This window comes from Delphinus delphis, chromosome 4 (genome assembly GCF_949987515.2).
Source record: "Delphinus delphis chromosome 4, mDelDel1.2, whole genome shotgun sequence".
Taxonomy (NCBI): Eukaryota; Metazoa; Chordata; class Mammalia; order Artiodactyla; family Delphinidae; genus Delphinus; species Delphinus delphis.
In genome coordinates this window covers 143,300,192-143,314,131 of record NC_082686.1, presented here as the reverse complement: position 1 = coordinate 143,314,131, position 13,940 = coordinate 143,300,192, and the positions used below count along the sequence as shown (strand labels likewise).

The following is a 13,940-nucleotide window of genomic DNA, read 5'->3' as shown; positions in this document are numbered from 1 at the left end:
TCACTTCCTTCTATGCAACCTGCCCATTGGGTATTTAAAATGAAAAAGGACCTCACGAGTCCTTTCCAATGTTGAGGTTCTATGATTCATTTATAAAGAAATGACTTTTCTTTGTTATTTTACTAAAATTAAGTTAATTATGTTTTTTTGGTGGGCCAGCAGCTCAACTCAGCATCTCTTCACGGAGAACTGCTCCAGGAGACCCTATGTGGGGTGAACTAGTAAAAAGTTCAGGGTGTTAACAGCTTCTTCTCTAAAAGAATTTATGTTTCCTTCATCTCCAAACCACAGTTGCAGGAAATTTCCCACACTCAAATTAACCGTTTTCTAAATGTTTGTTTATAAATTGGACGTTTCCCACTCCATTCATTAGTGTTCACTCATTCTTTCATTCGACGGGAAGTTACTGAGTGCCTACTAAGTGCCAGGCTGGTGGTAAGCATCAGATACCACGGTATAAAAAAGGCACATCTTTGCCCAGATATGTTTCACAAGGTGGCTAGGTGCCAGGCTAAATTATAGTAACCTCCTATATTAGTCATCTCAGGCTGCCTGTTAATTTTGTTATAAATTCCATAGGTCGGGTGCAGCAGGAATTTATTTCTCTCAGTTCTAGTGACTGGAGTCCAAGATCAAGGTGCCAGCATGGTCAGGGTCTGATGAGGGCCCTCTCCTTGGGTTACAGAAGGCCATGCCCTTGCTGTATCCTGAGGTGGCCTTTCCTGGGTGTGTGTAACTGGAAAACAGGAAGGAAGCTCTCCGGTGGTGTCTGGCCCTACCCTCCTGACCTCACCCAAACCTAATCACCTCCCAAAGGCCCCATCTCTAAACACCATCACATTAGGGGTTAGGCCTCCAACACCTCCGTCACAGCAAATGTGCTATTTGACCCATAATGTTAACTCAATAAACTTAAGTGTTTCAAATCCACCTCAGAAGAGTAGGACCTGGGTTCCCCTGGGGTTTGGTTCCTGAAGTGGTTGGTATGGGACAGGACCCCAGACACCAACAGGGGGTGAGAGCTACAGCAGCACCAGACCCCTCAGTCCTGAGGGCCCAGGGGGGCTTAGGGCTTGGAAGCCCTCTGATGTGCTTTTGTAAGTCAGGTGTCCTTACTCCAAGGCCTGCCTGCAACTCCAAAGCTTCTCGTGATCAAGTTCAATCAGACAATACGAGGAAACAAATACGGATAACCCAAAATCAGAATAACACCAGGATTCAATGTATTATATCACAAAGCTGCAATTACAGAGTGCTTTTCATCAGGCCTGATGAAGCAGGCCGGTGGCCTAGCCACCTCTCTACTTCGCGGAAGCCGGCATCCACCAAGCTCCCTCAACTAGAAATAATTCCACTCTTCTAAGGTTTGATCATTTTTCTTAAAACCTGCTCAATCAAAGCCAGCCTGGAATGGAAAGTACTCAAAAGAGGGGACATTTTGGGCTTCCCTGGTGGCGCAGTGGTTAAGAATCTGCCTGCCAATGCAGGGAACACGGGTTCGAGCCCTGGTCCGGGAAGATCCCACATGCCGCGGAGCAGCTAAGCCCGTGCGCCACAACTACAGCTAAGCCCGTGCGCCACAACTACTGAGCCTGCGCGTCTGGAGCCTGTGCTCCTCAACAAGAGAGGCCCGCGACCGTGAGAGGCCCACGCACCGCGATAAAGCGTGGCCCCCGCTTGCCACAACTAGAGAAAGCCCTCGCACAGAAACGAAGACCCAACACAGCCATAAATAAATAAATAAAATTAAAAAAAAAAAAAGACAGGAAATTTCACAAACGTAAGTGCAGCTCTTGACAGGACCCCGACTAACACCTAGCGCGGCTGACTGCTTCTCAGAGAATCTCCCCCGCCTCGAAGGAACAATCAACACACCCCGCATAGAAGTTGAGTGCACCTTTTCCCCAGGATCTTAGATCCAAGCAGAAGCAATCAATCGCTCTCAGCTGGATCTGTGACAGCCAGCCTTCCAGAATGGAATGTCAAGTTCCTTGTGATGTTTTTAACAGAATGAAGGGGGAAAAACATACTCCTACATTTCTCTTCCCCCATCTATTGTTAAAATTAAAAAGGCAGGTAAGGCTATCCGGGTATCTTTGGGTGACTGAGATCAGGCTTGGGCTCTACTGAGGGGACATCTTTGCCACAGTCCAGTCCGTGGGTTCTGGGAAAAATTCTAACACGTGTCAGGTTCTTTGCAATGGCTTTTATCTCCATAAGCCAAAAGGTTCTCTGTGGCGAGGCCGTTTGGCAGAAAACCAGGGCTCTGAGACCTTGAGGCACTCTCACCTGTGGGCCACACAGCGCCGAGCAGAACCACATTCGAAGTCAGGTATTCAACTGCAGACCTTATCGTGGCACAGCCTGAGGACCTAGAATCCCATTCTCCCAGAGGAGCCTGGATATAGCCTCTGGGTAGGCTTTGTTGTGTTAATTTTGTTTATTTTTTGATCGAATGCGTTCTACCATTAACCATTACCCTTACGAGCTTTCGCATAGAAATCTGGACGTCTGACATTTTTTGGGCAAATCCGAAGCTCAGACCCGCACTGCTGCAGGCAACAGACAGGCAGAAATAAGAGGAGACCGCAGCTGACTCCCCGGTGGATGTTACCATAACCCAGATACGATCAGAGCCCCTCTCCCTCCATATGCCCTCACGCTCAGCTACACAGAGACTTAACAGACCATGCTGTCCCCTCTTGTGTGCAGGTGCTCATGTGACTCTGCTCCTCCTGAGATGCCTCTGTCTGTCTTGCCAGTTTGGTGGGTTTTTGCCATCAGTCTTTCAGGATTCAGTTTCAATGCCGCTGACTCCATGAAGTCCATTCTGATATGCCTGGAAGAAGGCTTTGCTCAAGGCTCTTAAACCTTGTCTTGTGCTTGTTTTGTTGAACCTCTCTTCCTATGTGCAATATTCAGTGCCGGGTACGTAGCAAGCGATCCGTAATGCTGTGATCAATACTAGAAACAAAGACTTTTAAATGGTACTTATCACGTACTATTCACAGTACCTTATACGTATTAACTCATTTAAGCCTCACAACGACCAATGATTATACCCATTTTACGTAGAGAAAACTGAGGCACATTAAAAGTTAGGAAATTCTGCCAGATTCACTCAACTCGACTGTGAAGTGGCAGAAGAGGGATGAGAACAGAGTCTGGCAGCCTCTATATGAGAAGGTGGATGGACACTTAGAAGGAGGGGAGGGAGGGGAAGAAGAAGGGAAAGCAAGAGAGAAGGAAAGAAAGACAGATGAGCTGTCAGCAGTCCGGAAGAGCAGATGGAGAGAGGGGAAAGAGAAGCTTTTGTGGCAGGAAGTGCAAGTCTTTGGGAGAGGCAGGGGCAGTGGTGTGTGCTAGTCAAGTTTTAACAAGGGACTGTCTGGGAAAACAGCACTGCTTTATAATGCCTGTCAGGTTCTGTGGTGTAGATGCCCCTGCCGTAGCTGATTTCAGGCTGCCGTGTGGCATCACCAAGGGCAGAGTTTCAGAGAAGAAGTGAGAAGCCTTGTCACTGCTAACTAGTACTAACACACCAGCTCGAACACACCAGGGCGTAGGTGTGCCCAGGAAAATGACAGATGGAGAGACAGGCAGGACCGGGTGACGAAGGACCTATTAAACCATCGTAAGGATGTAATCCTCCTGGAGACGACCAGGAGGAACTGAAAAGTGTTTAGCAGGGACTGACATGATTACATGGTTATAAAGAGTTAGACACAGATGAACACACAGTCAAAATTTTAGGAACTCATCTTCCCTCCAGCTCTCCTGAGCGATTATTATTGTTCCAAAGTTATCAGTTGGTCCACTGCTTTCCTAGTCTATCCCTTGGCCTCCCAGCTACTCTTCCCACCCCCATCCCCTCACTCTAGTCACAGACCCTAAGGATGGCAGAGTGTCTCCATCTGTCATTGTTGGATCTGTGGTACGTAGGGTCTGGAAGCTCTGAGCAAGAAAGTGAGCCTGGACCCGCTTAAAGACGAAGGCCAGCGAACGGAGTATAAATTAAAAAATGCCCTCGCAGACCACCGCACTGGAAGGGGCTTTAGAAACCATCTAGCTTGCAAGCGTCCTCTGTCTGAGGAAAGGGAGCAGAGAGCAGTCATCCTAACCAGCCCATCACCACCAAGCTGGTTAGGGCCAAAGCTGGTTGCCCGGCTCCTGACCAAATGCTCTACATGCACATAAAGACAAGGTTCCTGAGATGCTGCATCCCCCCTGCAGAGTCAAAGGCTTTCTTAGAAGAGACTTCTTTTCTACTAAGCAGGTTCCACTTCACCAGTCGGCACAGACAGACGCACGGCGATCCCCAGGCTCAGGGACCTGCTGTCATCTTCCCCCAGCACAGGACAACATGAACCACGTGCTTAGGGACCACTCCGTGACCTCGGTCCGTCTCCGTCACTCGAGGCCTTATGATCCAGTTTAAGAATTCTCCAGATCCTGGCCTCTTCCCATGGGTCTCCATCCACCTGCCCACACTGACGCCACTTCCTGATGAGTAAGAAGTGGGTAGGGACAGGAAGTGAACCTTGAAAAGCCATTGTGGCAGCTCTGCTTTGAAAAAAAAAAACTGTTGGGAGAAGTTGAAACTGTGGGCTGAAATGCACCGTAGTCTAATAATTCAACCTCACTTCAGGAGAAATTGGCCGAGGCTTCAGGACATGCGGCCAAGACAGCCAGTGGGAAATGAAATGCAGGCCAGTGTTCACCCAGCCAGGAGCCAGAAGCCGCAGCTGCTCCAAGGAAGCCCATTTTCCAGTTCTCACAAAGGCATCCCATCGGCCGGCTGTGGCCCTGACACGTGGCTCCTTTCACCTAGAGCGGTTCTCCACTTCCCAATGCCCATCAGAATCTACAAGGGTGACCCCTAGGAATAGGGTGGATAATGCCAATTCCTTGGGCCAGAGAAGTGAAAACTCATCTGGGAAGACAGACCCCAAGGAGGTCTCCACAGCTGAGGGCCCCTGTGCTACAATTTGCCCAGGCCCATCCCAATTCACACCCACTTCTTAGAGGAACAACTATACCCCCTTTTACTCTCAAAAGTATCCCGGTCATGAATGATATGGTCACCCCAGTCGCAGACCTCCAGGCATCTATCAAGTGGATTCAAGCAATCCAGGAACCCGAATGGGACGAAAGTCATGAATTTGTTTACTAATGTTGAACGACAATTTCGCGTTTCACTCTATTATAAATGCAGGCCACAGGCCTTGAGCACAGTACCGGGACCGGCGATGTTGCCACCCAAACAGACAGGTGGGATGTTCTCCTATCACGGTGCAGGTCTGCAGTCACCCACAGCAGCATCATACTCATCCCACGGGTCCACCATCAGATCTTGTTGTGCGTACACTAGTAGGTCACAATGGTTTACACGGCTCGTGTTATAATCTTATGTACTGCCATTTATATATCTAAACACATCATTCTAGGCTCCCTAAATGTGTCAGACTGCCCAAGGGCGCCATGGCATAAATAAGATTAAGAGCCCTGGGCCTGGTGACGGAGAAGCCACATTTACCAAGGACAGGGAGTGTGGGAAAGGCAGCCTGCCCTCTGGCTGAGGTCTCAGCTTGCCTTTGGGTTGGACTAGACCTTGAGGAATTATTTAGGTGCATTATTAATAACTTGTACACCTCTTCTTCAGGCCTTTATCACACCCATTAGCTTTCTTCATCTTCTCTTATTTTTACGCCTTTTTTCCTTATCCTTTGGATTTGGCTTTTAGCAAGTATCTCTCAGTCTTCCTGTATTAACCGCTGGGCCCCCTTCCTTTGGGTGGCCCATTTCCCCTGATGTTTGCGCCTCCTACCCCCTTTCTCTCCTACCCACCCCCCCCCACTGCTTCTCTGTGGCCTCTCTCCTGGGCCTCCTGACCTGGCTGGCTCTCAGCCATCCCTCTCTCATGAGTTTTGTAGCAGATGCTTTGAGCACCAAGAGTCTACATTATACCTTTCGTTGGGGAGGGGTATTAATTTTGTTGGTAGGAAGTGTTTTTGAGAAGCAACTAAAACACAGACCGACCACCCAAATAAATGACTACAAAACACTCCACGGCAGGAGATGACGCGACTTTGCCAACCCAAGCTTAAATATAATCTGTAGAAAGGATGGGAAACATTCCTGCTTGGTAATTGCTCATGACCAGATGTCTAGGGAAGGTCAGCAAGCTGGACCAGGATCCTCCTCAGAGCATAAATTCCCAGTGTAGCCAAGGAAAGGATACTGCTTAGTCACTGCTACCAGGGTGAGCCCGCTGTATGCAGGCCTATGCAAGGACTGCTTTTCTAGACCAGAACTGAGGTTAAAAAACTAGAGGGGAAGCCAGGACCTTCGCGCTTTAGTTCTGGACAAATATACAAGTGCCCTGTGCCTTCTTCCGGCTACTACCAGGGGAAATATTTGTCCAGCTGTCTCTGCCAGCAAGGTACTGATTATTTACATGCAGAATGAAAATTCTATCAGTGACCTAAAAAGAAAAAAAAGAGGAAGAAGAAGAAAGAAAGAAGGAAACCAATCTAAATTTGTATTATTCCATGCTTGAGAATGACTCACAATATTTTATTTTTTATATTTGTTTTCCATTTCACTTCTAATAAAAGGCACACGGCTTCCCTGGTGGCGCAGTGGTTAAGAATCTGCCTGCTAATGCAGGGGACACGGGTTCCATCCCTGGTCCGGGAAGATCCCACATGATGCAGAGCAACTAAGCCCGTGCACCACAACTACCGAGCCTGCGCTCTAGAACCCGCGAGCCACAACTACTGAGCCCACATGCCACGACTACTGAAGCCCGTGTGCCTAGAGCCTGTGCTCTGCAACAAGAGAAGCCACCGCAATGAGAAGCCCGTGCATCGCAACGAAGAGTAGCCCCCGCTCACCGCAACTAGAGAAAGCCCACGCGCAGAAACGAAGACCCAGCACAGCCAAAAATAAATAAATAAAATAAATTTTTTAAAAAGGCATAAATCCTTTTTCAAAAAGTGTCTTAGATCCTTTTTCAAAAACTGTCACTGGACAAGTATTAATATAAAAGGCATCTCAGAGAGCTTAGGAGAAATTGAAACCATAAATTTTATAAACTTATCTGTTAATTTATCCTCTGAAAGAGAAAAATCTTGTTTTTATCCCGGTGGTTCTTTTTCAATATGTATTCTTGTTTTTTTTCTTTTTTTTTTTTAATGAATTATACAGCCCTTACTCTTAGCTTATTCACTTTGGGAAAATATGTTCCAGGCCTGTCAGCTCTTGAGACGGTTGCAGACTTCATTCTTATATCAAATGGTCATTTCATATGTCATGTTGTGATGTATTAATTCACCAGGTTTTTACAAAGCACAGGTAGGTAGATACTAGTATGGCAGGTACAAGGGCTGCCATCATGGTTCCCAGTCACTTGTAGAATAAAGCTCATGGAAGCCACAATCTGAAGATAAAATACTAACGCTATTAATCCTACGGATTATTCAAATCTAAACATAGATTAAGATATTATGTTTTTATTTAAAATAAAATCCATGAGGGAATAGCTTCTCAGGTTCTACTTGCTTATGTTTTCTTTTTCTTTTCTTCCCCCTGCTATCCTCTTCAAATCCCACAGATCCTTATTATTTGGCTTCTCTTGTTATTAAAAATTGGTCAAGTTCAGATGCTCTGGTTCTTGATTCTCTTTTATTTTTAAGTATCTCACCAAAACCAATACTCCTATCAATACTTCTTACTGTGTATTGCATACAAATATTTATTCATTGTGTTCTGAATAAAAAGGTTTCGTTTTTTTAATAACCTTTGCCCAGAGCCTGTTGCTTAATAATAATTGTTATTCTGTCAACAAACTTGTGTTTATATGATTAAAATAAATACACCCCCAACCAATTGCCCCATTAGAAGTGTTATGTGGGCCACACAGGAATGAGTAAGTAAGTAGAGGGGGTATAGACCACACTCATGGGATAAGGAGACAGCTAACTCCCTGACACCCCTGAAAAGCTAGGAATTGGAAACCAGGATTCTGCCCAGGTGCAAAAGAATTCTTCTTCCTGAGGTTCCCAAAAAAGAAACCATTTCTCTGGGACGTTGTCACACCTGATTTCAATGCCACATCTTTTATTCTCTAACACTGCAGTAATCCAACTAAAGCGGTATCCCCACCTTCAGAAGATCACCCTTCTGGGATGATCTGAGGTTCAGGGCTCTCCCTGAGGACTGAGGCATCTGTGCACATTTTCCCCTCCTTACATAAAAACAATATGCGTTTCTAATGAATTCTCTAGAAAGTGAATGCTTCCCCTGAGATAACTGAGGACGCTGGGATTCAGATCAGTCAACCCAACACAGATGGCGGACTGAGGAGGTGGGTAGGAGGGGAAGGGGGGGAAGGACAGCATCTCTCAGTGCAGGCTCTCCGGGGTCATCTCTGCCACCCCAAGGCCCTTCATCAGCCAAGCCTCCTTTCCATACCCCTCATCCTCACCTCTTCCTCCTTCACGCCAAACCTACCCATCACTGCCCGAGGGCCTCTGTCCTCGTTTAGCATAGCATCAGGGATGGAAATCTTATTTCAGGTGACATAACAGGCACCAAATTTCCACCCTCCGCCTGTAACTCTTAGCTACCGCCCACCCCCCAAACACACACACACAATGTGACTCTGAGAAACAGGCTTTCCCAATTCCCCTCTCTGTTTACTGACTTTTTGTTGGTTCAGCTCCAGGGGGAGAACATCCTAGTATTGTAGCTACAGAGAAAAGACATAGGATGCTCTTAGAAATCAGAATTCTGTCCTACAAGAATGCCTAGGGGCATATGGAATCCCTAAACTGCTAGAGAAAGTCCCCTTGTTAAAGGGACTCAGGGAGTGAGAAAGGGACAAAGAATTATTTTCCCCTTTCTGAGCCTCAAGTATGTCCACTAGAAAGATGTGATTTTGCCTCAAATTGACATCGGCCTAAAGTTTAACGCAATGGTCAGAAATCCCGAAGAAATAACACCAAATCATCTCATTGCATGCAAAAGGATTTTTCTCTCTGAGGTCCAAGATTTTCTTTTTTTTTTGGTGGTACGCGGGCCTCTCACTGCTGTGGCCTCTCCCGTTGCGGAGCACAGGCTCTGGACGCGCAGGCTCAGCGGCCATGGCTCACGGGCCCAGCCGCTCCGTGGCATGTGGGATCTTCCCGGAGCGGGGCACGAACCCATGTCCCCTGCATCGGCAGGCGGACTCTCAACCACTGCGCCACCAGGGAAGCCCCAACATTTTCTTATTTTCACAAATAATTGGGTTTGGGGCAGGACAGAGCCACTCAACTTAACAGAAGGACTTGGCTAAAATGGTTGAGAATGCATTAAATTTTGTTTAGAATCATCTAAAGGGTTGCATGGTTAGTTAATCTTTTTATTGGAAGGCTTATCAGTAGCATACTGCAATGTTTGGCAAAAGACACACATTTGTGGTGGCTTATCCACTCTATGATAGCGGCTTTTTCTGGTTATGCAGATGGAGGCATTTATGAGAAATCAGCAAAAGGGTCTACTTTTTAAATAAACAAGCGTTTCCCTAATTAAATTTTCATGAATTAATTCTAAGATGCTGAAAACAGCCACAGTGAACCTAATCTATACATGCATAAACAGAGCTTATTTTGACCACGGGTCAGAAGACAGTGGTCTAGTACTAGTGGTACCAGAAACACACCGTGTGGCCCTGACCACATCAAGAAGGCCCCTCCCGGCTTCTGGATTGGGATGGGTGATACCTGAGCCGACTCTAATGTTCTGTGATTCAGTCACTAGAAAGGGACTCATTTGCAGAATACTGTGTCTACAGCGTGTGTCCCTAGAGCAGAGCCCTGCTCACATTCGGATCCCCCTTCCATTTCTCCTCACGTTTACAAAGGGAATGTCCTCCAGAAGATTCAGAAAAGAAATCCAGTGCCAGCAGCCAATTCCCTAAATCTGCTTCCGGTGCCAGGATCCCATCCTCTGGAGGTGCGCCCCGTGGGGCTCTGAGGGGGGATATGCACCATCCGTCTCCCCAGGGTCACAGCTACAGGGGCCTCCAGTGCAAGGATGGCACTGCCAGCATGGCCTGGGGTTTGAGTAGAAAACGGGGGGCCTCACCCCTGCTTCCCTGGGACAAAGGTTCTTTGGTACCAAATGGGGTTCAAAGAAGGGGACACACCAGTGTTCTCTACCCAGTCCCACCACTTACTGGCTGGGTGACAACGAGCAAAGAAATTAATTTCTCCTCGGCTTAGTTTCCCCACCAATAAAAAGGGAGTAATAACTACTTTCCAGGGTGGTTGTGAGGATTAGTGCCCATGAATGAAATCTTCAGAGCCTGGCACAGAGTAAATGTGAATGCTGGTGGTTATTATTACTACCTGTCTCCCCAGAATAGCTCAGCAATCTGAAAAAAAAACCACCTTGGTGTGGATTTTAAGTCTTCCTTCAAGAGTCGCCGAGGGACACGTTCCAATCTGTTTCTACAGGCAAAGCAAGTGGCCCAAGCACAAAACCAGGCGACAAGCACCCAGAAAGAACCAGGTCCTCGGGTGTCCAAAGTTCAGTGGTGCCGAGTGAGGGACTTAATTCTGGGATCCTACCTCAGTTATCCAGGGAATTCGGAGGAGGCCAACGCTCTATCCCCCTCGACGCCTGGCCTGGGAGGGTGTGGAGTTTGCGCTCAGCAGGTGCACCCCAGCCTGTTCCGAGGGCATCCCCTATCCGCTGCCTGGGACTCCGGAGCTTGCTGTAGGGAGACAGGGAGCTCGCGGCTGCAGGGGGGGCCCGGATGGGAGTGACCGAACTCAGGATTCCTCCGGAGCCCTGGCCAGTCGACGTCTCTTCCGGAAGGGTCTGGCCAGGGCGTAGGGCCCAGAAAAGGGGACTGCGCTGAGCTCTGCTTTCTCCCAGCTCGGGTCCGGAGAGCAGAAGATGTCCGCAGGGCAACCGCAGAGCCGGTGGTGCCCCTCAAAGCCTGCACGTGGGAGAGCTGCACAGGAAGGACCAGAGGGATTTACGGGGCTCCTGACCTACGCAACCTCCAAATTCGCCTCCTATGGAGCCAGTTGGAACCAGCCGGGAATTGGATTCTCAGCCCAAGGCGCCACTTTGAGAGGGGCGTGCACCTCCTCAGAGAGAGAAAGGTTAAATAAGGTGCTTCCAGGCCTTTGACAGCCCGGGGTGTTCCCCGCCAGCATCAGTGGATCCCAGGAACTGCCCTTGCCTCGCCACAGCAGTCTAGGCCCCCTTCCAGATTGCTGGGGTGCAAAGGAGGAAAGCGCCTCGCCTTTCCGCATCCGCCAAAGCGTCTGCAACAACCAGAGGATCTACCTGGGGGGCTGAGAGCTGGGCAGACAAACCTCTGCCTGGGGCCCCGGGTCTGAGAGCCAGGCCTCCCCTCACCCGATGCTCACACTCCTTAGCCCAGCGCCCTGCGTTTCGCCGCACGCCCTTCCGTGCCGCGCTACCGAGCCTCCCGGGTGTCTGGGGCTCCCCGGGTCCCTCGCTCCGCCCAGGTGCGAGGTGGGGAGGGGCGGGAGAGGGGGGGCGGGGGCTCCCACTGCAGCCTCCGCCCCCTGCGCTGTCCTCCAACCAGTTGGGACCGAGGTCTACTCGCCAGGCGCTGGGACTATCCCCAACCCACCACCCAAGCCTGCCGCCGGAGTACCGGAATCCCCTTCCCACCCTGAGGCCGTGGAAACATCCCTAACTCCCCGGTGCGGGGCAGGGACTGTGGGCGTGGGAAGTGGAAGGGTGTGGAAGCCGGTGTCGGAGAAAGGAGGGGACACGGGGGTCCTCTTCGAGCAGGGAAAAGCTCCCCTGGTCCCTGATCTGACCACTCAGTCACCGCCCAAGATGCCAACGTACACAGAATCGGGAGGTCTGTTTCTCCCGGGGAGAAAGGTCGCCCCATCCCAGGCACCCAGAAGCCTGCCTTCCCAAGGCCTCCGGGGCCCGGCATTCCAGAGCTCGGGTCTGCCCCTCTGCTTTTCTCAGGTATCAACCCCTCCGCCATCTGTCTGTACGCACCCGCCCCCCCCCCCCCAGGCTCAAATTCCTTTTCCTCCACGTCTGAAGGCGACCTGGGGCCGGCCCCTCGCCCCCTTTAGCAGAGCCTTTTGGTCCACCCTCAACCAGATCCATACCCATCCTCAGCTTCCTCCCCCCGCCTCACCAGCACCCTGTCCCTCCCCTAACCACTTACTTCACCCACCCGCAGCTGCACTTGCCTTCCCACGGCGCACAGCCTCGAGCCACTCCAGGGGGTTCATTCCCGAGCTGGAGGTGGCAAATGGAAGAGCGGGCCGACTCCCGCCGCGCCGGACGGAGCCCCAGGGGCGGGGGAAGCCTTCCCCCACGTCCCACCTATACTACCTCTCCATCTCCGCTCCCACTCAACCCCTACAGGCAGGATCAGCCCCGCTGGGTCCCAAACCCTCGCCTCTCTAGCGGGAGCTGCAGGGAGCGAAAAGTCGACTGGCAAGAACGCACGGAGAAACAGGCAGATGCCTAGGGCGAGGGGAGGTTCGGGGTTGGGGTGGGGAGAGGAGTGGGGGAAGGGCGCCAGCGAGAACTGGACACGCAACTTGCACCGCACTGGCTGAGCAGCACGCAGGGAGGGGGCACAAAAGTTTGCAGACTGTTGCACTGCAGCCAGCGGCACGCGAGCAAAGAGGGTAGACCACCCACCCCCGCCCCCAACTCGCCAGGAGGGAATCTCTCCAAGGATCTGCGCCAGGGAACCGGGAGGGGGCGGGGGTTGGACAAGGCTCAGAAATGGGGTGATAGTTGTCCTCTACCGGTGCCGGGAGGGATGGCCTAGGCGCCCGGGCCGAGGGGACGATGCCGCGCTTTGCGAAAAGCAACAGGCGGCTGCACCTTACCTTGCGCCGGTCCGCGGCCGGGGTGGCTGCTCCATCCTCGCAGCGCGGGGAGCACTGCCAGACCCGTAGCAGCCGCCGTCCCCACCCGACTGCCAGCGGGGCTGCCGGCCTCCGACCCGGCCGGCCGGGTGGGCTGGTTCTCCCGCGGCGGCTGCGGCGTTGGTGCGCGGGACGCGGGCGGTGCGTGGCTGGGCCGCTGTCCTCCGGCGCCTCCGCCGAGAGAGGGTGCGGCCCCGGGCGGCCGCGCCGGGAGGCACCGCTGGGCTCTCGCCGCTGCGGCGGCCGCTGCAGACCCTGCTCCGGGCCCGGAGCCTCGCCGGAGGAGGAGACAAAGCCGGGAGGGGGCGAAGCGCCGCTCGCCCAGAAACGCTCGGCTCAGTCGCTAGAGGGGAATCGCCTCCAGACCCGGGCCGGGGAGGAGGGAGGAGGGGACTGCAAAAGCTGCAGGGGACGAACGTGACCGCCGGAGCCTGCCTCGGCGGCGCGGGCGCCACTCTCCCGCCTCCCGGGCGGTGGTCCGGGATGGAGAGAGAGGGCGGGGGTTGGGCGATTGCTGCGGGGGGAGGGAGCTGAGGTGGGAGTGTTCGCTCGGCCCGCCGCCTTCGCCGCCCTCCCTCCCTCCCCCGGCCCCCCCGCCCCCCGGCAGAGCTCCACTCTCAGGGTACTCCGGGCCGATGCTTTCCCTGCTTTTCTAACTCTGGAGATCGGAGATGAGCCGAGCTGGCAGAGGATGCATAACGTGCTGATAGGGGAATGGTCCTCTAACAGGGAAAAAGGCTGATGCATGAAATCCTTCGGACAAACCATTGCTTAACCGGGTGCTAAGTATTGCGCTAGGCGATTTTGCGGTAGGGTGAATAAAGTGGGATACCCCCGCCCCGAAGACTACAAGATAGACCCCAGAATGGTCCCCTGCAGCTCCTGAAGCCCAAAGTTTTGGGACTGAGTCCTGGGCCCTGAGCCCTACCCCCAATCAATCCAGTTTCCCAAAGCAGAGGAGGTGTGAGAAATTTCAATTTTTCCTTCCTCTTCCAGGATGAC

At 51.6% G+C, this 13,940-nt stretch overlaps 1 protein-coding gene across 1 annotated transcript in view; it reads right to left on the bottom strand.

Moving 5' to 3' along the window:
* LRRC3B (leucine rich repeat containing 3B) overlaps positions 1-13,197 on the bottom strand; it is a 94,655-nt gene extending 81,458 nt beyond the window's left edge. Inside the window, exon 1 of the mRNA XM_060010112.1 lies at positions 12,900-13,197. The gene's annotated coding sequence lies outside the window, so the exon portion shown is untranslated. The remainder of the gene's footprint in view (positions 1-12,899) is intronic.
* Positions 13,198-13,940: the final 743 nt, after the last annotated feature.